The following is a 26996-nucleotide window of genomic DNA, read 5'->3' as shown; positions in this document are numbered from 1 at the left end:
TAGCATGTATGTAGGGTACACACATGCACACACAGAACCCTCAAAAATTATTTAGCTGGGAGTCTGAAAAATGATCTTATTTGGATAACCCAGGCTACTCAGCATGTTGCTACTTCGAAGAATATGGAAGCTCTTCACTTCTATGAAGAGGGAAAGAATCAAGTAAGATATAAAGTAAATTGTTTGAAATTCCGCTAAGCGTGAAGGCCAAATTACTTACTAAATGTGTGCTAGAGAACACATACACAGTACAAATTCAGTAGTGGAAACTTGGCTTCTTACAATTGCCTGCAATGTAGATGTATGTTTTTTCCAGAGGAAGTCCCATGCTCTTGTTTTGATTTCAGTGCTAACAGGGGTTCAATGTAAATGTGTGCTAGAAACTAACAAATATCAATAACAGGGTACAATAACTGGCGGAAACTTCACTGAATTTTATTTTTAGAATAAGAATGCTATTTAAAAGTGGGATCCTGAAGAAGTAATGGGTATAAGCACATTTTAGCATGTGCAACTGTGTTTGAAAGATTGGTCCTGTAAGTTTATTTTCAGCAACAATGAACTGAATGAAATCAGCAGCTAAAGAGTCAAAGAATAGCAAAGAAATAGCAAAGTGGTACCTGGGGAAATAGCAAAGAATAGCAAAGTGGTACCTGGGGAAAGACTAAATGGCAGATGTAACAACAGCCATAGGGATTATACTAGAAGTAGTGTGGCTATTAGCCTAAAGATCAAAAGGGGGCATGGGAGACGGGGAGTTTAAGTCACCAAAATGTAGGGGTCCTGTCTTATTTAAACAAAAAATGAAGTATCTGACACACCATAGCAGAGTAAATTAAAATGGTATGAATGATAGTGTTACACACACTTAAAATAAAAAGGAAGGGATTTTAATCACATGGGATTGATATATGCATCGTGTTTCAGCATGACAGGGATTGACACCTTGTATTTCCTCTATATCAGAGGCAGCATTGGAGCAGGATATTTAGCCAACACTGCACTGCCAGTGGTAAGAGAGTTGCTGGGGCAGACAGGGGTATGTCAGCGTGGGGTCGACTGCCATCAGGGGCAGACATTTCATGGAATGCCTGCATGAGCATTTGGGAGCTGGGCCTGGAAAAGGCTGAGTGTGATCGCGGGGCATGCCTCAAGGAGACGTTGCAGGTGAGTGTGGAAGAGAGATGCCAAGAAACTGTGTTTGGTGTGGTGGAGGTTGGGAGGCCTGGCCCAGAATGCACGCTCCTTTTGATTCACAATGCTGGCAGCTGGAGCACTGCTCAGATGGGGTGCTGATTACAGTGGCAACTGCAAGAGCAATTTCATCCAACAATCTGCAACCCCTTCACTGAACACTGATTGATTAAAAAAAAGAAAGAAATCTCATGAGCCCTCTGTCAGGTAGATAAATTATTAACATACAAGCCTGACCAGTGGATGAGCAGGTAGACAGACATTAAATGCAAAGGTGGGAATATTCCATAGGGGCCCTGTCGCCCAGTCCCTGCTGCTAATCAGTGGACAACGCTCTCTCTCTTCCTAAACCCAATCCTGCCCTACGTGGTTAGGAGCTTTCAGGGATTGGGATGTCTATGCTTTTGTGGATTAATGGAATTCCATTCCCAATAGTATAGGCCACTGTCAAGAGTAAAGGTTGCAAAAATAAGAACAGCAAACTGGAGAAGAGACTACACCTGGATTCCACTGACTTCCATGGGACTTAAAGACAGGCTTAAGTGCTTTACTGAGACAGGGCCTTAGGAAGGAGCAGCCAGTGATGTGGTAGTGAAAAGGGTTGAGTCCCTGGTTAAGCCTAAATAAAGACTGGTTTCAGAGGAACAGCCGTGTTAGTCTGTATTCGCAAAAAGAAAAGGAGTACTTGTGGCACCTTAGAGACTAACCAATTTATTTGAGCATGAGCTTTCGTGAGCTACAGCTCACTTCATCAGATGTTTACCGTGGAAACTGCAGCAGACTTTATATACACACAGAAATCATGAAACAATACCTCCTCCCACCCCACTGTCCTGCTGGTAATAGCTTATCTAAAGTGATCAACAGGTGGGCCATTTCCAGCACAAATCCAGGTTTTCTCACCCTCCACCCCCCCACACAAATTCACTCTCCTGCTGGTGCTAGCCCATCCAAAGTGACAACTCTTTACATAATCAAGTCGGGCTATTTCCTGCATAGATCAAGGTTTTCTCACATCCCCCCCACCCCCATACACACACAAACTCACTCTCCTGCTGGTAATAGCTGATCTAAACTGACCATTCTCCAGGTTTAAATCCAAGTTAAACCAGAACATCTGGGGGGGGGGGTAGGAAAAAACAAGAGGAAACAGGCTACCTTGCATAATGACTTAGCCACTCCCAGTCTCTATTTAAGCCTAAATTAATAGTATCCAATTTGCAAATGAATTCCAATTCAGCAGTTTCTCGCTGGAGTCTGGATTTGAAGTTTTTTTGTTTTAAGATAGCGACCTTCATGTCTGTGATTGCGTGACCAGAGAGATAGCTCTCGTCCCCTAAAGCCCCTACTCTACTTGCGCTATATTGATGACATCTTCATCATCTGGACCCATGGAAAAGAAGCCCTTGAGGAATTCCACCATGATTTCAACAATTTCCATCCCACCACCAACCTCAGCCTGGTCCAGTCCACACAAGAGATCCACTTCCTGGACATTACAGTGCTAATAAACAATGGCCACATAAACACCACCCTATACCGTAAACCTACTGACCGCTATTCCTACCTGCATGCCTCCAGCTTTCACCCTGACCACACCACACGATCCATCGTCTACAGCCAAGCTCTGCGATACAACCGCATTTGCTCCAACCCCTCAGACAGAGACAAACACCTACAAGATCTCTGTCAAGCTTTCTTACAACTACAATACCCACCTGCAGAAGTAAAGAAACAGATTGATAGAGCCAGAAGAGTTCCCAGAAGTTACCTACTACAGGACAGGCCTAACAAAGAAAATAACAGAACGCCACTAGCCGTCACCTTCAGCCCCCAACTAAAACCCCTCCAACGCATTATTAAGGATCTACAACCTATCCTAAAGGATGACCCAACACTCTCACAAGTCTTGGGAGACAGGCCAGTCCTTGCCTACAGACAGCCCCGCAACCTGAAGCAAATACTCACCAACAACCACATACCACACAACAGAACCACTAACCCAGGAACTTATCCTTGCAACAAAGCCCGTTGCCAATTGTGCCCACATATCTATTCAGGGGACACCATCACAGGGCCTAATAACATCAGCCACACTATCAGAGGCTCGTTCACCTGCACATCCACCAATGTGATCTATGCCATCATGTGCCAGCAATGCCCCTCTGCCATGTACATTGGTCAAACTGGACAGTCTCTACGTAAAAGAATAAATGGACACAAATCAGATGTCAAGAATTATAACATTCATAAACCAGTCGGAGAACACTTCAATCTCTCTGGTCACGCAATCACAGACATGAAGGTCGCTATCTTAAAACAAAAAAACTTCAAATCCAGACTCCAGCGAGAAACTGCTGAATTGGAATTCATTTGCAAATTGGATACTATTAATTTAGGCTTAAATAGAGACTGGGAGTGGCTAAGTCATTATGCAAGGTAGCCTGTTTCCTCTTGTTTTTTCCTACCCCCCCCCCCCAGATGTTCTGGTTTAACTTGGATTTAAACCTGGAGAATGGTCAGTTTAGATCAGCTATTACCAGCAGGAGAGTGAGTTTGTGTGTGTATGGGGGTGGGGGGGATGTGAGAAAACCTTGATCTATGCAGGAAATAGCCCGACTTGATTATGTAAAGAGTTGTCACTTTGGATGGGCTAGCACCAGCAGGAGAGTGAATTTGTGTGGGGGGGTGGAGGGTGAGAAAACCTGGATTTGTGCTGGAAATGGCCCACCTGTTGATCACTTTAGATAAGCTATTACCAGCAGGACAGTGGGGTGGGAGGAGGTATTGTTTCATGATTTCTGTGTGTATATAAAGTCTGCTGCAGTTTCCACGGTAAACATCTGATGAAGTGAGCTGTAGCTCACGAAAGCTCATGCTCAAATAAATTGGTTAGTCTCTAAGGTGCCACAAGTACTCCTTTTCTTTTTAAATAAAGACTGTCTGTCAAACCGAAATGAGACACCCCCAACAATGAGGGAGTGAGAAACAACTGATCAGAATGAGATTGGGAGGATGTGGAAAGAAAAAACAGAACAAAGGAAAATCTGCATAGAAAGCAGGGAAAAGCGAAATGAGAAAGGGAAGGACGATAGGGAAGGGGTGAAAATCTCTTCCTAACCGAGAGCAAGCAAGCTATGATCTATTCCCCAACACCAGCAGATCTGATTGGCACCAAAGTGAGAGAGATGACAGCTTAAAGCCATTCCTGGGGGCAGATCTCAGCGGGAGGTAAATTGTCATAGCTCTATTAATTCACCCCAGCTGAGAATCTGCCCCATGGACTAAAACGCTACTCAACCTGAGAAGAGATGCAGGGTCTATCCCCAAGATGAAACACAAACTCAACCCCACTTAATAGAACAGCCACATAAAGGATAAGGAACACAAAGAATTAAGTCTAGTTGTGTTTTACGGGTTAACAAACAGCAGGAAGCAAGTTGTTCCATACACTAGATTCAGGAAGAACAGCCCTGGCACCTAAGACAGCGTGTCTTTAGCTAGCGCACACTGCTATCTTGACCCCAGAACAGGCACTGTGGTAGTAATGTGGCCGTTATGGAAGGAGGGGCCATACGGAAGTGACCCAGAGCACGTATCTGCTAAAGACAGGCTGGCAAGGAACTTCCCCTTATGATCGGCACCAGAAGTGCAGAGTCCTCTGACACAGTCAGGGCAGCTCTAGAAAGAAAATCGGAGGCAGTAAAGATGGCCTCCTGCACAGCAAGCACAATGAGGTTAGGAGATTGTTAATACAGGGGTGGGGCCGGAGGTTCAGATTAGGGAATTTAGGGGAACAGAAGCAACTGAACAAACAGCTGCGAGCTCCTCCTCTGTTTTCCTCATTATTTTGTCCCTAGATGTGGTGAAGGACTGTGCAATAATATCTGCACATGCTCATTCAGGCTGGGGATGGGAGCATACTGGGGAGGGACAGGCATCATCCCATCCCTCTTGGAGGATATCTGCTCAGGAGTTAATACAGTTTAGTGTCGAGGTCACCCCTGACACCGTGAGCAATAAATTGTAGAGGGGTCCAGGGCACAGCAGACTGAAATTCGGAATGGGTGGGAGGTCTGGGAAGGGAAGGAGGAGCCTTCTCTACAGAAAAATCTAAATCAGAGAGGCCTGGCTGAAGCAGGTCAGGATTCAGTCTTCAACGTAAGGGATTATAGAGGGTCATGGTCCAATAGCACCCACTGAAAGAATCCCCACCTTTGGGGTCGGATGGAGATACACCAGAGGCAAGAAGCAGAAACGAACAGGGACAAATATCAGCCATTCAAGAGAGAGGGGTGAATCACCTGGGGCTGAATAGGGGACCCACATTTTTGCTTTCTATTTATACTGTAACTTTTGCTTCCTTTGGTACCTTGGAAGTTCCTAGAAAAATCACGTGGTTTATTTGGACTGTGGCTGCATTCGCCGCCGTAGGGAAAGAGGGTGTCTCTACAGCAATCACAGGCATGAAAGTGACAAAAAGTCCTTTAGAAACAGCCTCATTCATTGTTTGCATCTTACATTCCCTCCCTTTACATACCCCAGTTGGAAAAGCTGCTTACTGAGAAGTTGCTTTGCACAATCAAGTGGGGCCTGGAGAACAGGAATAGGAAATGATACCCCTTCTATTTACATCTGGACAAGATGTGAATTGGGTCAAAAGTCCTTACCTTGAAAAAACACTCCTGGTGTTTTATGGGTCTAAATAAAAGGGAAGGTCTCATGCTCCCGGAGAGAGAGTTTGGCTGTTAGGACAATCTCTGAGCCCACTGTCTCCCGCAACATTCTGATCGAACATGATACACCAAGCAGGGTATTAGCTCATGGTTTAGTTCTCAAGAAAATGTCCTCTGGGGGAAGATTTTGCATGAGATAAGACTAAAGTCTTCGCACTCCAAAGTTGGGCAATTGTCTTTTTCTTTGAGAGAGATGGAGATAGCAGCAGCCGTCTCAGCCCATTTCCAATCCTTACTATTAATCCGTATTTCCTGTTTAAACCTTATGCCCAAGAGAAAGTCTCATAATTAAAAAATTAATAATGACCTTGCACACAAGAGCTAGAGTTTAACTAACCCATTTTCAGGCTTTATTACTGAGGAAGCTCCTCTACAGGTTATGAACACAAAGACACTTTTACAAAGATCAGATGACATCTGCATAGATACACAACTGTGGACATTTTAAAGACTTCATTCAAAGGTGGCAAAGGTTTGCTACATGGCATACATGGCAGACACTCCCTACCAAATGGTTTAGTTTTTGAAGGGTCAGCCTAGGTTTAGGGCTCACACAAATGTGATTTACAATTAGGCAGTTATGATCAAGAGCTGCACAGGGCATTTCTTAGGGATTAATGACCAACTGGGATGAGTTACACAAAGGACCATTAACCCAACTAACACTGAATCCTCAGCAAACACCCCATACGGAGGTTGCTATTACTATTATGAACTGAACTGCAGAGATTTCTAAATATACATTTTTCAAGGTTCCAGGAGCCATACGATGACATCAGTATCCCAGGCCATTATGTCCCATGCACAGGACATTTTAAAGAAATTAATGCCTGGAACATTGGCTACTGGGCAGATTTAGTCTATTCATTTTATAAGCCTTGTGGTATCATGCAGAGGGTTAGTATATATTTCTTATTCTGCCCCCATGCTAAAGACCCAGCGCTCATAGTAAAGCGTGGGTCTGCCCCGTATTCTGAGTCACCACCACTGGGGGATAAAGCGGATATACTTTATCCTGGTATATCCTCCAGGCTTTTATCATCAGGTTTTCTCCTCACTTCATCTCTTTTTTATTTCCTTCAGCTCATCACCTGCAAAGAAACCCCTGAAGCCCTAACTGCTCTATGAAGCAACGGGCCCACTCCCTACTGTGTGTGTGTGTGGTTTGCTCTGGATTGCTTTGCACTGCATCAACATATGCCTTTAAGACCTGATCCCACATCCATGGATACTTCGACTGGATAGGGCATGGTCCGGATGGGGCTTGCAGCCATTTGGGGGATGTTCAGTGATGCGCAGGGGCTCTCCCACGTGTGTTTCGGAGCTGCACCTAGCGGAATCCGAGAGCAGGGCAGCCATGAGAACTGGTCAGTCTCACACACAGGCATGCAGGGTTCTAAGAAAACAACCTCCCACCTGCTTGATGCCTCATGACACATGCTCAGCATGATGTTCTTCTCGGCTTACCTGCCTGCTCCTCTCAGCTCGCTTCCTCTCACTGAACTGTAAGTCCCAGAGCCCCATGCTACATTATTCTTTTCCATAAAGGTTCTTATACCACACTCGTCACCCTTGGATCAGAGCGCCTTCCACCAGGGCATTAAGCGATGTGACTCACATTTGTGATGCATCTGTTCTCCCGCCCTCTCCCCAAGGGGAGAGGTGTGGGATGGGGAAGTGTCTGGCTTGGTTTTTTTGGTTGGTTTGGTTTTTATAACTATACATGGTGCTAGAGGAGGCAGTTCAAAGAAATGGAGCAGAAAGTGGGGAAGTTTGTGATGGTCCTGAATTCCTGCAGGACCCTTCTCACGGCTCAGCCCTGCCTTATCACAGCCCTCCACCCCTGCAGGATTTAGCGCTACATGTTAACTCATCCTGGCACTGCCTTAGCTTGGCAGGCCACTGCTACGGATTCTAGACAGTAACAGGAGCCAAAGCCTGCAAATCTGATTCGCACAGCTAGTCCCACTGACCTCAATGAGTCATCTGCGTACGGGCTGCAAAATCAGAGCCTAGGACTGTAACTCTTGAAATATCAGCTGCCTCAGTAGTGATGTCAGTACATTTTTGCTGAGGATATGGGCCCTGTTTTCCTGTCAGCTCTCCTTGTTACCTATAGCTCCCTGTAGAACAGCTCTCCTGTTATCAGATGAAAACTAACTCACAGAGGCCTGATTATAAAGGACACAGGTCACATTACCATTGTACTCAAAAATCACAAACAGGGACTCAGCCAACACACTGGAAAAGTTCAGCTCAAGCGCAGCATGGAGGACAGTACAAGATCCTGCATCAGGAATGGGGGACACAGAGACATTGAAACATCTAGAGATGAGTGGCTTGTCCCTTGTGCCATTCCCCATACATCTGTATGTTTTATATTGTAACGACAGTTGGAACAAGAAGCCAGTATCCCTGATGCTCAAGAGAAGCGTATTTGTTTCTGAACAATTCCTCCAGTATATTAAGCACAATTCATTCTTATGCAAAGACCGCCCTGTACAGCTGCCAAGGTCAGAGAGACCTTGCTTTATCTGCGGCATAAAGGGAAGTTGCACAAGTTTTAAGTTGTACACAACTATTTTTCCTTGCATTTTCTTGGGTTTGATTTTCCTCACCATTAACACCCATGCATCTTCTTGTCAGGAGCCAGATTATTCTATCTTCCCTGGGCTGTCGATAGTGTCAGACCCATATCTTGATGTATGGCCAAAAAGACCAGTGAATATTTTTCTTACAGTGTGTTGAATATGAAGATAGCGAGGACAAGATTAAAAACAGAACAATTTGCAAAGGAAATGTTCTCTACAAGCACTGCTAACGGCATCAACCATAGGGCCAGACTTCCATGCATCCTCAGCCTACTCATGCACATTGTACTTCGCCCTAACCTCTGCAGAGATGGGGTAGAGTCTAATAGCTGTGCATGCAGATGATATTTGGTGCATGTGATTGTATACATCCAAACTGTAATACCTGTAAAAACAGGTGTTGGATTATACTACCTCTGTGTGGGTCGCAGTGCATACACAAGTATGTGCAAATGGAGGCTGGGGTCTGAAATCAGCAGTTCTTTTCAAGGTGTAGGACGGCAGTCATAGCCTGGTTAAGAGTATAATGGATGCATTCCTGCGCCCAGGGACAGTGCTAGGGCAATATAATCTACCCCCAGTCTAAACCAGCAGCTGACACAGGCCAGGAAATTAATATTTTGTGGTTGCATAGAGTCCTCCACCGAAGACTCTCACAGCACTTCACAAACATTAAGGAACCAAAAAAAAAATCCTCCAATTTGTCTAGGTCCCTCTGTATCCTATCCCTGCCCTCCAGCATATCAACCACTCCTCCCAGTTTAGTATCATCCGCAAATTTGCTGAGAGTGCAATCCACACCATCCTCCAGATCATTTATGAAGATACTGAACAAAACCGGCCCCAGGACCGACCCCTGGGGCACTCCACTTGACACCAGCTGCCAACTAGACATGGAGCCATTGATCACTACCCGTTGAGCCTGACAATCTAGCCAACTTTCTACCCACCTTACAGTGCATTCATCCAGCCCGTACTTCTTTAACTTGCTGACAAGAATACTGTGGGAGACTGTGTCAAAAGCTTTGCTAAAGTCAAGAAACAACACATCCACTGCTTTCCCTTCATCCACAGAACCAGTTATCTCATCATAGAAGGCAATTAGATTAGTCAGGCATGACCTTCCCTTGGTGAATCCATGCTGACTGTTCCTGATCACTTTCCTCTCATGTAAGTGCTTCAGGATTGATTCCTTGAGGACCTGCTCCATGATTTTTCCAGGGACTGAGGTGAGGCTGACTGGCCTGTAGTTCCCAGGATCCTCCTTCTTCCCTTTTTTAAAGATTGGCACTACATTAGCCTTTTTCCAGTCATCTGGGACTTCCCCCGTTCGCCACGAGTTTTCAAAGATAATGGCCAATGGCTCTGCAATCACAGCCGCCAATTCCTTCAGCACTCTCGGATGCAACTCGTCCGGCCCCATGGATTTGTGCACGTCCAGCTTTTCTAAATAGTCCCTAACCACCTCTTTCTCCACAGAGGGCTGGCCATCTACTCCCCATGTTGTGATGCCCAGCGCTGCAGTCTGGGAGAATTCACTGCCTCTATGTCTCCACCTCCATCCTTTTCTTCTAATAACCATCATCACGTTGGAAAGCCAGCCCCGGCTCTCGCCCCCTAGCTGTGAGTCAGTCAAAAGAAAGGAACTGGCAGTGTGAAATCGGACAGGGCATCCAGTTGCCTTCAGAACACCAAAAACTCTACTTCAGAGACTGCCCCATGCTCTGGGCACAATCCAGTAAGGTCCTGAGTTTTCTCCACTCTCTCTGACCTCTTTGGCAGCTGAAGTTATTCAGCACCTCACAGAGCAGGCTCCTATCATATTCCTCCATTGCCTAGAATGAAACAAAACCCTGGGCCTTTGCCGATGTCAACGTTTTGACAAAGACCACCAATGGCTGGAGAGCTGGGAAGGGAAGGATGTAAAATAGCTCCACTAGAGAAATAGAGAAGAAAAGTGCAATGGAGACATATTTTAATCTTCTTCCTTCTTGTGGGGTCACTTGCGTTCAACACCCCATGAGCTATCCATGCAGCAGCCAGAAAAGCACACTGGCTGGCAGACTCAGGCTCTGGTTTAGAATCATAGAATATCAGGGTTGGAAGGGACCCCAGAAGGTCATCTAGAAGGTCATCTTTGAACAAACACTCCAACGAGGAAGGCTGGTCTTGCAGTTAAGGCACAAAACTTCACAGATCTGGGCTTAATTCCTCGCTCCAACTTGAACTCCCTGTGTGACCAGGGGTAAATCACATAGTTGATCTGTACCTCTGCTTCCCATCCGTAACATGGGGATTACAGGTTTCAGAGTAGCAGCCGTGTTAGTCTGGACTCCACTGAATGCATCCAATGAAGTGAGCTGTAGCTCACGAAAGCTTATGCTCAAATAAATTTGTTAGTCTCTAAGGTGCCACAGGTACTCCTTTTCTTTTTATGGGGATTATAGTAACTTCTGCCCACTCTTTGTGTATGTCTACTCTGTCGCTGGGAGGCGTAATTTCCAACTCAAGGAGACATACCCATGATAGCTCACTAATAACAGAACTGTAGCTGGGGCGGTATGAGTAGCAAGCAGAAGGGGTTAGCTAACCTGGGGTTAGAACCTGACTGAAGTCTATGGCACACACTTGCTGCTTGCACTGCTGTGGGCTACACAGCAATTTTCAGCATGCTAGTTTGATCAGAGCTAGCCCGAGTAGGTCTACCCAAGATGGAAATTACAACTCCAGCTCCAGTGTAGACATAGCTAGAGCCTACTTGGACTGTAAACTCTTAGAGGCAGGAGCTCTTTTACTATGTGTACGTGCAAGGCCTAGCCCAACAGGGCCCTGATCTCGACTGGAACCCATAAACGGTACTGTAATACAAACCATCATTGAAGTGGAAAATAAAAATCTATTATTTCAGTTGCATGTAGCTCAGGCCATACTGGAGCCCTATAGGGAGGTTAGGCACACAGCTGAAGAGATGCTGCTGATACAGTATCCAATCACCTATGGATTTGGGGCTCTCTGTGTGGCTCTGAAGAATGGTAGCATCATTTACCAGAAAAACCAGTCTCACCGAACGTACTGTTTTTGTAAACATGAAACCGGCTATATGGTAGAGTGGGGGTAATTAGCTACATTTTACTTTTGGGGTCCCAAATGTAAATGCTGGCTCTGGTCACATCTGAAAATGAGTTTAGGGAATAAAATGAGAACGGTGATCATTTGTTCTCACAAGATCAGCCATCTCTTGATGGAGAGGCCCAGAACCCTAGGCAGTGCTATTAGTATTTATGCTATTGTTATTTCTCAAGTATAAAAATTATGAATGGCTTGGTGTGAACAGCCATTGCAACCATCAGTGTCACTGAACTGGAGAGAATGCTTGAACTTAAAGAACACTGTCGCACAGCTCTCTCAATCAAACAGTTCTTATCCTGTCAGTGCCTTTAATCAGACAACTTCTCCACTTAGGACTTAGGGGCGTATACTTGATGACACAGGGTTGTGCAGATTATATATCTTACATGAACAGAAGCAGTCTCTGGCAGGATTTAAAATTAGATTTTCATACTCAATAGATGCAATGGGCCACATCCAGTCCTGGTGTAACTCCAATTACAGCAATGGAGAAACAACAGAGATGAATTTGCACCAATGAAGTCAAGGGTAATTTTTCCCACTTATGCCAGGGCTAAAGTTTGCCCAATAGAGCCAACCAGGCAATGATTCCCCTCCCCCGTCCTCATATTTTGCTTAATGTTTTTGTTTTCACAGACACTTTCATTTTTCTGGTTTCCAGTTTTTTGACAAATCCTGCCAAATTTGGAAGAAAATGGACATTTTTTGTAAAAATTCTCATTGAATCAATAAAATGTTTTCTGTTTAAAAAAATGCTTTTGTGGAAAATTTTCAATCAGTTTTATTGCCTAAAATGTGTGGAAATAAAATATAATAATCACATTTACATAGCATTTCCATTCACACATCTGAAAGCACTTTACAAAGGTGGGCAAGTATGGTCCCAATCAATACAATGGGCTTCCTGGGGCAGCAGAGTGCTTCTTTAAAAGATATGACAATTTGGGCAAGTCATTTAATCTCTGTGCCTCAGTTTCCCCGTGTGTCAAATGGGAATAATGAGACTGACATCCTTAGTAAAGCCCTTTTGAAATCGGCTGAAAGGCTCTGGGTAAGAAAAAGGGTGTTGCAGTAATGTTGTCTTCATATCTTTGCTTTCTGGCCTGAAGCTTTAACTACAAGCAGTAGGTGACGCTCCCACAGGAGTGTCATAGTTTACTTTTTTATTTTTTTGGTACTGATGAAACACATTCTTTAACAGTGATCAGCAGCCAACATGGCACAAGCCAGGCAGCAAAGGGAAACGTGGGGCGAAGCGAACAGAAGAACATTCTCTTATGTAGTCTGAGGCATTTAATCCTTAGCAGTACAGGCTGCTAGTTTGCGCATAGTGAAAGGCATTTAACAGAACTGATGGCTTTTGTGTCTTCATGATTAGCCACGATTTACAGAAAGCCAGAGCTTTATTTGGAAATGTCCCCTTTAGAGGCTGAAGGCCAAGACTGAACTCAAAGACTTTTGTCCAAAAAGCCAGGCACTTCAGGAGCGTGGGGAACAGTCTTTGTAGCAGGAGAGACGCACTGAGAGCTGCACAGGGGGACAAGAGAAAAGCCAGTAGAGGCTGCAGGTGCTTGGGAGGCCCAATAAAGGATGTGGGGGAAACAGTGATGAAGGTGAAAGGGCTCCAAAATCACAAGGGAAGGCAGAGATTTCCAATCCAGTGCCAAACTGCAAAAGCCAGGACCACGCGCACCCCCCTGGCAGTTCCCTTTAACTCCTCTTTACTTTATGCAGCTATGCTCCACCTGTTTTCCCTTCCAATCATGCCTGACTTACAGATGTCAGCTTCATTTCAGCTAAGTCAACAGAACTGTCACATCTAGGATGCTGTTACAGAAAAAATCTTACTTACACTTTTGGCTGCATTCCACAGGCTACTTCTTGGTCTAGACCTGACCCTGTTCTTTTACTGCGAGCTTAATCCTCATGTGCTTAAGGGCATAGAGAACACACAGGAACTCCAGCGCAGGCTTGTCTAAGCTCACTCTCTTCTCCAGCTGTCAGAGTTCCCAGGCTCTCTTTTGATCATACTGTACAAACACCGCTGTTTGTTGACTATGGGCTCTCTTAGAATCTCCCCCTCTTATATATATATATATTTTTTTTCTCTGTTGCATCTGGAGACAGAAAAAACAAACAAGAATTTTCGCTTGGGAGCCTATAAGGTAAATTCCTGCCACAAAACACAGGTAATGGTGAACAATCTCAGGAGTTTCCCGTCCACAGCCCTGGCCCCAAGCTGAAAACATGTCTCAAGTTCATCCATTTAACTTCACCAAGAGGTTATTCATTCTGCAACAAGGAGCCAGGATGTCAATGAAGTACCTGACCTAAATACAAAGGACTGTGTGACTAGCTACTGTGGTAACTCCTTATGGGGCCTCATCATCTGGATTACTACAACAGCCTTTCCTCTAGCCTTGCCCAGTGCAATATTCATTCAGAATGTTGCCACGACTCCTCTCGTTACTTTCACCGCGTCTTTCCTCTATTTGCATCTCTCCCCTGGCTCCCTCTTCTCTATTACATCAAATGCACACCGCTTGTCTTCACTCCCAAGGCCCTCCATGGGCTATCCCTATCCACCTATCAAACCTCATTTAGGATTGTGATGTCAGCACCCACCTTCATCACCCTCTTGCTACGTTTTCAAACAAGCACCTTCACTGCCCCTAATGGGCAGGAAGAGCTCCCTGCAAACATCTGCAATGCTACTTCATTATCCCACAAATCCCTCCTTAAAACTCGCTTTTGCTGTAATGCTTTAACAGCAGTTGGGCCACCAGTATGATAAACCATTGCCCAGCACACTGACCAACATTGTTCATTGTTTCCTTGTAGTCCTCTGGCTGTCTGTATCCATCTGTTGTCTTGTGTCTTACACTGAGATTGTAAACTCCTTGGGACAGGGGCCGTCTTTCTGTTCTGTGTTTGAACAGGGCCTAGCAGAATGGGAATTGGCCCATGACTGGGATTCCAAGGCCCTCTAATAATATAAATAATAAAGCAGTGGAATTATCAATGAACAAATGAGATCTCTATCTAATCAGTGAGATGTCATTGGCTCTGGTTCTGAGAAGACAGGATAGCTGCAAAACTTAATACACAATAAGCCAGGCATTTCTCAGCTTTTCAGTAGTGATGTATGTGGGGGGAGGGGCGGGTCTAAAAATTGCATAACTAGGTAAATTGTATATAGGGGCACCACGTGATGAAATTTTTAAGTATCTGTTGTACAGTTATATTTTTGAGATCAGCTCTTTCTTAAAATATGCATAACCTTAAAAAAAGTGGGTGTGAGGGGGGAGGCAGGATCCAACGCCCATTGAACAAAATAAGAGTCTTCACTGCACTTTGGTTCAGGACCTCCATGTGTTAACTCAATCAATCCTTTAGGTAAGCTTGTGCTTGGTATTTTGGAAGGTTAACAGACAAGATAACTGGTGTAAATCAACATAGTTCCACCAAGTCAACAGGGCCCCACCTATTCAGACCAGCCGAGGACTGATCCAAATGGGGTGTTAAAAGTACTTACTGGTACCATTTTAATCAGCAAAATAGTGTTATATAGCCTGGCACATCTTCTCTGTTACAATGTGGAATTAATAAAGACACAAAGTTTAAGATGTAAGAGTACCATTGGCATGACGTTAGTCAGGGATCCTATTAAGATACAATTTTTATACGGAAACACAGACAGTGTCAAAGTCAAAATTAAATAGGCTCTAAAGAACACCAGGAAAGTTAATTCCTTCAGTTAAAAGAATAAAAGATATCCGAATCACACCTGAAATTCAATAAAAAGCTCTAATCTAAACCCACAAAGATACATTCAAATTAAGACCCTGATTTAGGAAAGCACTTAAGCATGTACCAAAAATCCCTTGACTTCAGTGGGATTTAGGCATGTGCTTATGTGTTTTTGTGAATTAGGGCCTCCTGCAGCCATGTTTCCCTTATTAGGGTTATCAAAATCAGGGGTTAGAATCATAGAATATCAGGGTTGGAAGGGACCTCAGGAGGTCATCTAGTCCAACCCCCTGCTCAAAGTAACGTAGTGTCCTTTATTATACGCGACATGTACAGCAATGTCACGCACCATGGGGCTCAGTGACTATTAAAGGCCAAGTCGTTATTTGTAATCAAGTTTCTTTGGCTGTCTGGATTTATAAGCTCTAACACTGGGAGGTGGGGGGGAATGTTTGTTTTCTTCCATAAAGAAGTTGTCCCGAGCAAATTATCACAGCCCGCCCTCTGCCTAACCCTGACTAATATGCAGCCCTACACCCTCCTCCCTTCTGCAAGGCTGTGATTAGCAGATTCGGGTCATGATCAAGCAGATTTCATGTTTTAATTCTCCCTTTCGTTTTCAGCTCTCTTTATGGGTGCCTGGATCTTCTGCATACATCTAAATAAACTACACCAACACAAACAATTACTGTCAAGAACTATGGGTGCTTTACTGCAGAAAATAAGCTGCTATAATATTATAGTGACAATGCCCCCAGATGAAGGTGTCTGATGTTGCCCCCAAACATGTCCATCCGCTCCACACATTAGAGCTGCACATACTTGCGAGAATCCTGATTCCTGCTCTCTCAAGAAGCAAGAATCCCAAGGTCAGTCCTGGCCTGTTTCCCAGCAAATCACCAGCAACCCTCCTATCATTACTGCACCAGGGCTGTTTGAGCCTTATTTCCCAGCTGGTATTTCTGAAAGAAATCTGCTCTGTGTCAGCAAACACATTAGATGGCAGTAATCCCTGTCCTAGCCCTTTGCTCACCGGATTCAATAGACTTGCTCTCTGAAATCACTCACCTGAGATTCCATTTGGAGAAATCCAAGAAAAACCACAATTTTAAATGGGCTTAAAATACTAATATGTCCTGATGTCAAACTGAGGGCCTGATCCACCACTTCAATGATTGGTTTGCTTAGAAAGGACTGATCCCGTACTAAGCAAACTAAGGCTACATTAATCTATTATTTATTTACAATAGCAGCATTTATTTGTCAGATGCTTTCTAAAAATATAAGGACAGCGTGTGCTCTGGGGAGCTCACAATCTAAGAGAGGTCAGGGAATGGGAACAACATTGACTCATTAATACAGTTCCACATTAAAAAGGGAAAATACCTAGTTAAAGAGTTTATACTTTAAAAACAGAAATCCTTATCAACGGTATGGAACTGCTAGTAACACTTATATTAACATTTAATGGACTTTTACTATTTAGAATATTAAGTGTCTGCATTCCATTCCAGTTTCAATTTATTGTCAGTTTCATCATCTAAGTCTCAGACACTACCACAATGACACCCTGTTTATCAGAAACACTGCAGGGGAACTTTTGTTCTTGGCGCTCTGGAATTTTTTAATTTCAACTGTTTCCACTTGAATGTCAATCCAGGTCCTCTCTTTTCCTTCAGAAGCATTTGCTACATGACTTTCCTAAAAACAAGTTCTCTCAAAAATTTGTATCCACCAAGCGGAAAAGGAGGCAGTACCACCAACCTCTCTTTACTCACTGCAGGACAAACTGAAAGCCCCTGTCACAGAGTGAAAGCCAGTCCCAGGTTTTATCTATACACCATGTGATAAGCGTGGTCATTCTGTAACATACACATGCGTCAAACAGCAGCTTGACTGAGACCACAAACTCATTTCACTTGTGACTGAAAGCAGATTGTAAATCCAGGGCACTAGTGGTGAAAGTCGAGAACCTAATTAACTCACTACTCCACATTACCCTCCTAGGAATTACTGATGTGAAAGCGGACATCAGTGAACACAGAGTGCAGTGAGAGCAGTAAAGTCACGCCCAGAAATGCAGATTTTCTTTTTAAAAGAAAAATTAGTTTTAACATTTCATCACAGAAAGGTCCCAAATCGAAGCTGTAACCCCACCAGCCAGCATTTCTACTGCAGACTGAGCAGCCCAGAGTGTTTAAATGAAGGACATCAGGAACACAGATAACCAACCACAGGTGTTTGCAGTTGAAAAAAATCAGAAATATTCCCACTAAACCTTCCCAGGCTCATTTCCTTTTCCAAAGAACCTGAGCCGGGACAGTTGTTACACTGTGTGACTGCACTGCATGCAAACCTGCAAAGCACTGCATACCAAGTTAGAGTCTCAATCCCGCAATGCTGCCCCATTCTTTAGGGCCCAGTTCAGAACCCTAAAGAAATCAAAGAGGCTCCACATGGCCAGAGCCGTCTGTGCGCACGTTACACAGTAAGGGATTGACAAAGCAAGGCCAGGCAAACAAATACATTTGGAAGCCTACAGCACAGGGCTGTGTGGACGATTATTTGTGAGCAGGCCACGGAGGAGCCAGTTCAGACCAGACTGACTGTCTGCAATAATGCAGGATCAGTCCCACAGTTACTAAGCTGTCCATTGCATCTCTTTCAAACGTACATTAATTGCCAATAAAAACGTATTTGACCTTCTTGCAGCTCCAGCTTACAGCTACATTAAGCATTGTGCTTATTAATCAATAAGTTACTACACTAGTGGCATTGTTTTATGATTTCTAATTTTAAAAAAACCCAAACACTAGCTGGCAAGAAGTGGAACCACTGTCAACAACAGCTTGATCCTGCCCTGCACGGAGCATTCCTTCAGCTCCTGAGCACCCTTAAATCTTGCTGAAGTCAGTGGAAACTGAGAGCACTCAGCACATCAGAGGAGCAATCGAGATTGATCCTCCTTCTCAACTGTCCCTCTTTTTCAGAGACACACATTCTAGCCCTAGTCACCCCGTTCTGCACAAGTGTGGTTCCCCCTCACACTTACTGTTGGAAATAAATTACATCTGAAACAAAGAGAAACTGCAGTCATCCACAGTCACTTACACACCGGGACAGGGGAGGACTACCCCAGGAATTTAGGTTTCCTGTATTAATAATCTGCTTGTCCCCCTCATTTGTGGGTATTTGTCACCTGGCCTTTGGCGTGACCTGAGCCCTCAGTTAGAGGCTGTTTCTAATTCCAATGGTTTCTGTATTTTACAATGGCATCGAGCCCTGTTTCCATCTGACGTAGGAAGTCAGGATACAGTCAATTACAAATCCCGTTGCTGGGCTGAGTTTACAAATCCCAGTGTCTCCTTAGCAGCAAACACTGGTTGCTTTTAAGTTGAAATAGGACTACAAGGCAGTGTACAGCAAGCAAATAAGTCAACTATTAGACCTACCAAAGACCGTCCTGTGCCTCTAAATAGATCTCAGGGTCCTTTTTTCAGTCGTATCTTTCCACCATACAATATGGCACAAAACTGATGTGGTACCACTTAACAGAAGCTTCATTCGATGAATGCATCCGATGAAGTGAGCTGTAGCTCACGAAAGCTTATGCTCAAATAAATTGGTTAGTCTCTAAGGTGTCACAAGTCCTCCTTTTCTTCATTCTAAGCATCACATTTGAGACCAAAGTACTGCACACAGTGTCTGTGGTACTGTCCCACCTCCTGCAGAACCCAGTCCTGCAAATCCCTACTCATATGACGTCAATGGGACTAGTCTCATGAGACAGGCCTATGTGTGTCAGTAGGGGGTTTGCAGCTATCACACATAGATCATCAGACAGGGGTGCGTGAACTCCAAAGGGCAAATTTTAAATGACGGGTGGCAGCTTTATAATCAATTCTCTGCTCTGCAATGTGGGGGATCTTGGTGAGCTTATTGGGACTCCTCTTTCCCTCCTAAGACTGGCAGGTGCAGAACCATCATGCTTGGTAAAGTCTTGCATCACTGCAGCTCCCCACCCAAGTGAAAGTCCCTCTCCTCCCTTTAGGAGGAAAGGGGGAAAGCCTGCTTTGGCCAGCCTCATTTACATGAGTTAGAATGTTGCATACCCATAGCGCCACATGCTGGGTTAGGTTGCTTTAGTTGGGATTTGTCCTTGTTCTGCTTGTATACATGATAATAGATTGTGATTGTGCGTGTACTCACAGAAGGGCTCAGGAATTGTACTAGCTATGCCCTGAGCCACCCTGACTGTACAGGGAGCTGACTCTGACTGGGGCGGGGAATCAAGCTCAACACAGGCAGGACCAAGAGGTCTGCCTGAGAGACCGGGTGTAGGGCTCGGCATGAATTTTTCAATGAATGTTTTTTCATCACAAATGCCAATTTGTCAAAACCAAAACTGTTTATGGGAAAGGATCAATTTTGATTAATTTCTCATTGTGGAAAATATCTAGGGGAAAAACTTAAAATGGAAGAGTTTCATTTTTCAGGTCCAAATACTTTTTGGTTTGAAATTTAAGTTAATTTCTAATGATTTTTAAATAAATAAATAAATAAATAAAATCACAAATAAACTAGAAGTTCAAACTGACGCAACCTGAATTTTTTTCAGATTTTTGTTCACGGAAGTTTTAGAGATTTCAACTTTTCGTCCCAGTTCAGGATGGGAAAAAAATTCAAAATCTCAAAAATTCTCATAGGATGGGAAATCTGTTTTGTGCCCAGCTTTCAGGGGGCGCTCTACTGCTGGGAGTGGGCTCTCTATTCAAGGGCCCTCTCCCCCGCACCAGGAGAGTCTGAAAGTGGGAGTGGACGAGGCTGGAATAGCAATGGTATGGCGCTAACTTCACAAGACCCAACCAGCAGCTGCACATAGCAACTGGATCTGGTAGCACAGACTTTGGACTGTATCAGACAGGTGGAGGAAAGCCAACCCAATGCCTCCCTGCCTGCCACTGAGACTGCCTGGACCCGTAAGTGGGCTTTTAGGTGGGATGGGGATGTTGTGTGACAAAGTTCTTGACCTCAACTAATCCGACAATTAACATCTGGAACTGTGGAGTGGCACTGACTGGCAAGCCCAGTTTGGTTTGTAGTTGTGTCGGGGATGGGAAGAACCCAGAATTTAGGGACAAGGTTAAAAAAAAAGAAAATATTTTGATGAAATATGTTATGAGAAGAATATTTTGCAGCTAAAATTCAAAATTTCTACATTTTTTTCTTTGTTTAAATTTAAAAATTTGACAATTCTTACCAGAACCCCCAAAGCCCTTGGGTTTACTATAGGTAGGTCACCCAGGTGAGAAGTTGGGATTTTAACAAAGGCACAACCATCTCTTTGGAAGGTTTGTGTTTCATGATCAGTGTGACATGAAAAACTATTCAAGTCAGTTTAAATTTTGGGCCTATCATTCTTGATGGTGCCTCCTCAGAAAAGTCCTCCAAACCAATTATTATTCAGTCAGGTCCTGAGTCGAGAGAGTTCTCGGTCTGGTTAGCATGCATATTGCAGGAAAATCTCAAAGGGAGTTAGGGTACTGTACAATTTTTGGTTTAACGTATTTTTAGAGAGACAATTTAAAAAGAGCTATTGCGTGATGTTCTCCATCTGCCTGGGGAGGTTTCCTTGTCAACAAATCTTGGAAATTTTCTCTCTCAGCATTCCTAGCTTTATTACTAACTTTAATGACCAATCCATCAACTGATCAGAAAAACAGCCATGGGCCAACAGGAGCTTTGCTTGGTGAGACCGCACACTTTGGTCCATTATTATATAAGCCTCTGCACTTTGATAGCACTGTCCACACTTCACAAATATTAATGAATTAAGTCCCATGAACCAAGGAAGTATTATCCCCATGGGGCTTGTGCACCATCTCTCAGGGAGTCCAAAGCAAAGCCAGGAATGGAAAGGAGACTTCCTGAGTCCCTTTTCCATGCTGTGGCTACAGCCCAGCCTGCTGTGATTTAAAACGCTTTTAAATAAAAATATTCAGCTTTCTGCTGTTTAAAAATGCTAGTGCAGCCCTGGCCCTCTAAAAGCACAAATAAAGGCTTCACCGTCCAAATTAAAGTCAGCGGCTGCATTACAGAGACTCTGAAATGCAAGAAACATGTTGTACTTGGTGTCAGATTTATTGCTGCCTTGCAGAATAAAGCCAAACATCTTTATATGGAAAAACACTGCTGCTTTTGACCCAAACAGATTTGGAACAGGAAGTAAAAACAAATTACCCAGCTGCGGCCTCACCGAGTTATGAGCCAGAGCAGAGAAACCAGCATTTCCTGTCATTGCTTGTCACAGTTCATGACTGCCCCGACTGTTTTGCACACTGTTTTCTTAGGGCCCAATCCTGCTCCCACTGACATGGATAGGAATTGGATACTGATGTCCATAAGAGCAGGGTTGGATGGTTAATAAATAAAAACCCCTGGAGAGAAACAGGCAAACAAACTGTGAGGCTAAATTCTTCGGAAAGAACAGTGCAAATCTCACAGGGCCAGATTCTCAGCTGGTGCAAACTGACAGAACTCGACTAGCTTCCATACAGCTACACAGATTTACAGGATCTACCCATTGACTCAATATGGGCATATTTGAGCCCTGCCAACCCCAAGCATTTAAAATCATGAGTTAGGCCTCAACTAGTCATGAAGTTGGCTTAAAAATCATGAGGTTTTTTTAAATAACTTTGGGTCCTTTTCTTTGCCGTTGGTTTTGAGCTTTAAGTTACACTGGTCACATTTTCAAGCTTTTCTCTGCAAACACAAGGGCTAGAAACTTTTTTTCTTTTTCCTTTTTAAACAAAAGCTGAGTTTCTCACTCAGTCGTTTGACTCCAGGACCTGGGGCTTTCAGAAAAACACCAAACAGATCACAAGACCTTCAACAAAAGTCAGGAGTGTTGGCAACGTTGTGAGTGTCCCTTTGCAAAAGACCCTTATTGAATGCCAAATATGCTGGCTTCATATGCTCACGAGAACAAATGTTCCAGCCGCAGCATACATTGCAACAAAAGCTGCAATTTACACAGACCGCACACACCAAACTAAAGCCTTTTAATTCAACCTTGTAATTAAAATCCTACTTTCGTACAGGCTTACACTACTATTTTATTAGCTCAAGCAGATATAACCTACAAAATTTTAAAAGGTTAAACACCAGGTAGTAAAATGTTTAACACCACAGAACCAGGTTTTCTGAAGTTTAAAAAATAAATTAATGAGCCAGATTCTGGTATTGTAATGCCAATAGAGTTGTGCCAAATTTATGGTGAGAGCAGAATCTCACCTTACACTCCGAATCCTCTTCTGGGTGTCTCACTAGCTTGTATAAAGCCATCCAGAATGTGCATAAGGGCATATGAATATATATTCTGCACAATAAAATATCTGACTTTCGTAAGGGCATGTGCTTTATACAGTAATTAAAGCACCCTGAGTAGCACACATGAATGTTCTCTCTCACACATGGCAATTTCAACTCCTACCTCATATTCTTCTAAATCTGTCACCTTCTCTTTCCTACAAGCTGCTTTGGCTGAGGAGCTGCATTGTGAGAAAGGAAACCTTCTTTGCACTCATGTTATCCTTGCATGAAATTCCCACTGCTCCCCCAAGAAGCCTCCAGATCTGAAATCCAAGTTTATCGCACCGAGGAAAGAACAATAAATGGGAGGTAGAAAAGGCAGTCGAGTCAGTCAGAAGTGCCGCCAAAATCCAAGCTCTTGCTCAAAAAAGGGCCCTCCCTTAGGAAGGCTGCCAATCAAACCTGGATCACGAGGCTGTTTTCAGAGAGTGAATAGAGTTCTTATTGACACAGCTTATGTCTGCAGCATGCAGCCCTCTGCAAGTCTTTCAAGAACAGATCGGATTACACAGGCGCATTCTCCCTGATTTTATGCGTTCAGAAGCCCTTAGACATAAAATACCATCCCCTAAAGACTACAGTTTTTCCATTGCATATCGCTATACGTGCTCTTTGAAAAGCACACAGTCAGATTCTGCTACCCTTACCCCGGCTGAGTGGAACCTTACTCGGTGAGACGTCCAATTTAAATCGATGGCGCTAATCACAGGATACTACTCAAAGTGAGGGAGGAAGAATCAGTCCCGTGGTATGTCCTTCACATCAAGCTGGGGCAAGAAAATATTTGAAGATACTAGTTCTAATCTGGGAATATAACATCCCTTCTGAGTGTAAAACCACAGCCCTTTACGGGAGTCTACCCAGAAAAATGGAAGCGCATGTACCTTTTAAACAAACAACCACTACACTGCCGCACTGTATCTGATGCAAATTAGATACTAATTCAGGAAAGCACCTTGAGCATGTGCTCAAATCCCACTGAAGCAAGGGACCCTGAGTGTGTGCTTAAGCTAGACCCTGATTCAGGGGCTACGTTGGCAAGAGGGCTAAGAGACCAATGTGTGCCTTGGCTGGCGGTCTACAGCATGTTTATTAAAAAGAGAGAAAATACGCATGAGGTATTTGTTTACCTGCCAGGTAAGAGAGAATTACCACCAAAGCATTATAGAATTTTCTCACTGAAATTTTACTTATGGAAAGCACGTGGGCAAATCAAAAGAGATTTGTACTCTTGAGCTTCTGCATGAGTAAAGACAAAAACATTCTACAACAAACAGGATACTTGCCCCCTTCTAGGCTTATTTTCTTGTTCAGGCAAATGCTTAGAGCATGTTTGCAAATTTTCTAATGTTTTGCTAGAACACATTTTGTGATTAAGGGGGCTGGAGGGTTGGATCTGGGGAGATGGCACGCTGGACCGGTGTGATGCGGCAGCTCTCCTCTGTTCTGTCTGGACTTGGTTTTCAGAGTGCTGTAATAGAGCCTCTGTTCATACCTATACCTTTGTCAATGCAAATGTATTCAAACGCTGCCTTCAAGCACACAACTGCCATTTCAGTGGCTAGTGCAGGATTCCTAACACTCCATTCGGTTTCCACATGTGACTACGAGTGTGGTTATGGTCAGAAAAGTGATCGTGTGAAGACAGCATCTGCTCCATGTGTGTGAGTGTCACACAAGTGTTTGCCCCACTGCTAAAGATAATTTTTACTACTGCTAGAGCTAGAGGAGAGTGAGGTGGATTCTTATTCTGCCTTGGGCATCATGAGCCATGTTGTGAGCCAAATTCTGACATCGGAATCATTATTACTGGTGAAAAAAGCAGCGGGGGAAAGCAGCCTGATTTTCAGATCCCCGTATGAGTTTGACAGACTGGGGCCTAGAAAATCATCCTGTGACTTGTAAACGAAGAAAAACTGATCAGAGAAATAATGAAACTGGAACCTCACAATGCCATTTTGTGATAGTAACCCCACCTCACGGCTTTCTAAAGCAGTGCTCGGAGGAAGGGAAAGAGGTAGGATGGACGCAGGGAACCACCTGGTAGCTCTGTATTCATTGCCCTTCACTGGTATTACTACTCCAGGAAGCACAGAGGGGAGGAACAAATAAATACCTAGCATCCTCCTCCTTGACTTTCAGATCTGTTTAGGGTCCTGCTTAAAATGTTCTGAGGGGCTTTGAAGTCAGTAGCAGGATTTAATAGATGTGCACCCTACAATAATTAAAACAGGCAGAAAGAATCTGTTGCTTAAGTAGCTCTGAAGCTATTCATCATCTATTGGACCATCACAAATTTAAAATGGCTTCATTTTAAAAGAGAAAGAGCGAGAGAGCACGCACGGGAAATTAGCACTTGTAAAATGGCTCGTGCCATAATAGCTTTGCAAAGCATTTTCAAATTGTGTGTGTGTGTGTGTAATAATGCTATGGTTCCTACAACAGAGCAATGTAATCATACAGCAAACACACGCCAACATGCTAGACCACATGGACTTTTACCCAACAGACAGGAAGCCAGCTAAAGGTCTGACACCTATGAGTGTGGATGCCTGCGACTCCAGGATTCCTGAAGCTTAGACTACTAAACAAGCTCCATCTGTCCATAGGTTTCTTTCTTGGCAAACTAATTCCCATCCCATTGGACAAGGAGACAAGTTTGGAGACAGCATCATGCAGTTTTTATGCTCTTCAAACGAGCAAACATTGCAGAAGTGGGTCCCTATGCAACGACTGCAGAATCAGGCCCAAAGCCCTTTCCTGAGGGTTTGCGTGAGTAGGATTTGAACCCCCATTTGTAACCAAGCCAGCAGCTCTCAGAACTGCACTGTGTCATTTAAAGAACCATCCAAACTCCACAGTGGGAAGACGTGTACTACCTTAAATTGGTAGGATACCAACAGTGAGTATTCAAAGGGTGGAAAACCCCATCTCTTCAACCTCAGGGAAGCTGCTTTGTGGAAATTTAACTGCATCGCCTCTGCCACTGAATAATCCCAGCAGAACCAGACTTGATTTAGGCTGCTCCAACTCTGTCTGACACTTGATAGCTTTAACACAGCATAGACTATTCCCTCACTCTAATTACAGGATCACATGACATGTCCAACAAGTGCTGTAATTTAATCTTGTCCCAAAGTTTCTGATCCCATCACATGCTATTCATGTCCAACCCTCTCTGTGTCGATAGGAGAAAGCCATAAAGAATGATTAAGAACAATTCAGTATCAGACACCAGAAAGTATTTTCTTGTAGTCAAAAATAATTTCCTGTAACAATGTCATCAAACCAATTTAACTGACCGATTTAGGCGAATCCATGAGTCATGACTCTTGGCCATTCAAATGCTAGTCAACACAAAACACACATCAGTGTTATTACTACTATCCGTCATGCATATGGTGCTGCACATTTACTCAAAGCTTTAAACACGCAGGTCTTGATCCTGCATTGAATTTTGTGGAGTTACTTATATGAGAACGGATTACTCCCATGAGTAAGGGATGCAGGATCAGGCTCATGGAGCGAGACAGGTTCACTACGTCAGCGCCAGAGGATGCTCATTACAGCAGCTCATATTTTGCCATTAAATGCTCTAAACACGAAACTACATCACACCTAATGTTGCTGCAAAGAGAAATGCTTTCATTCCTGTAAAATAACTCTACATCCAGAGCCTATTTAACGTTAGCAGGTCTTTTACATTTTCTTCTAACATCTATTTGGGGATATTTTTCCTTGAGTGTATGCTCCATAAAGCCATAGATCCTCAGTGATTCAGCAAAGAGGAGGAACCCTGGCTGAAGGCACACCTACTGACAACTGTCAGACCAGCAGGGCGAAAATGTGAAAATGGGAGAAGTTGCAATCTCTATCATGGCCGCATGCTTTCTGAAATGCGTATCCCTGGCCTTCCAGCGTGGGAGGTTCTACCTGCAGACAGGAGAAAACAAACTGCTCTAGACACTTCCTTAAATTAACTCTGCCTACAAGCAAACGATGCAAACAACACACCGCAGAGCCAACTTCAACTTAGCCGGGCTTGGGCTCTTTGTTTCTAGGCAGACTACAGTGCAGTAGCCAGAATGAACAAATGCGCATGTCTTAATTGGAGTCCAAAAAAATCTCTCCCTAGCCTTCTCTGTTTACTGTAGTAACATAGGAGTCCATCAAACAGTTTGCACTGTTTTTACAGAAATAAAAGGGTGCATAAATACGGCAC

At 43.8% G+C, this 26996-nt stretch overlaps 1 protein-coding gene across 8 annotated transcripts in view; it reads right to left on the bottom strand.

Annotated features, from left to right (window-relative positions):
* The window catches only part of MBNL3 (muscleblind like splicing regulator 3), a 122806-nt gene that overhangs the window by 94580 nt on the left and 1230 nt on the right, over positions 1 to 26996 (bottom strand). For 2 of the 8 annotated variants that reach the window (XM_073358510.1, XM_073358509.1), the window contains exon 2: positions 13503 to 26707. The exons of the other annotated variants lie outside the window; for them this stretch is intronic. The gene's annotated coding sequence lies outside the window, so the exon portion shown is untranslated. The remainder of the gene's footprint in view (positions 1 to 13502; positions 26708 to 26996) is intronic. 8 annotated transcript variants of the gene reach the window in all.

The sequence above is a fragment of the Lepidochelys kempii genome, chromosome 9 (genome assembly GCF_965140265.1).
Source record: "Lepidochelys kempii isolate rLepKem1 chromosome 9, rLepKem1.hap2, whole genome shotgun sequence".
In the NCBI taxonomy this organism is placed as follows: domain Eukaryota; kingdom Metazoa; phylum Chordata; order Testudines; family Cheloniidae; genus Lepidochelys; species Lepidochelys kempii.
Note: the sequence above shows the minus strand (reverse complement) of the source record. Positions and strands in the feature narration are given on the sequence as shown.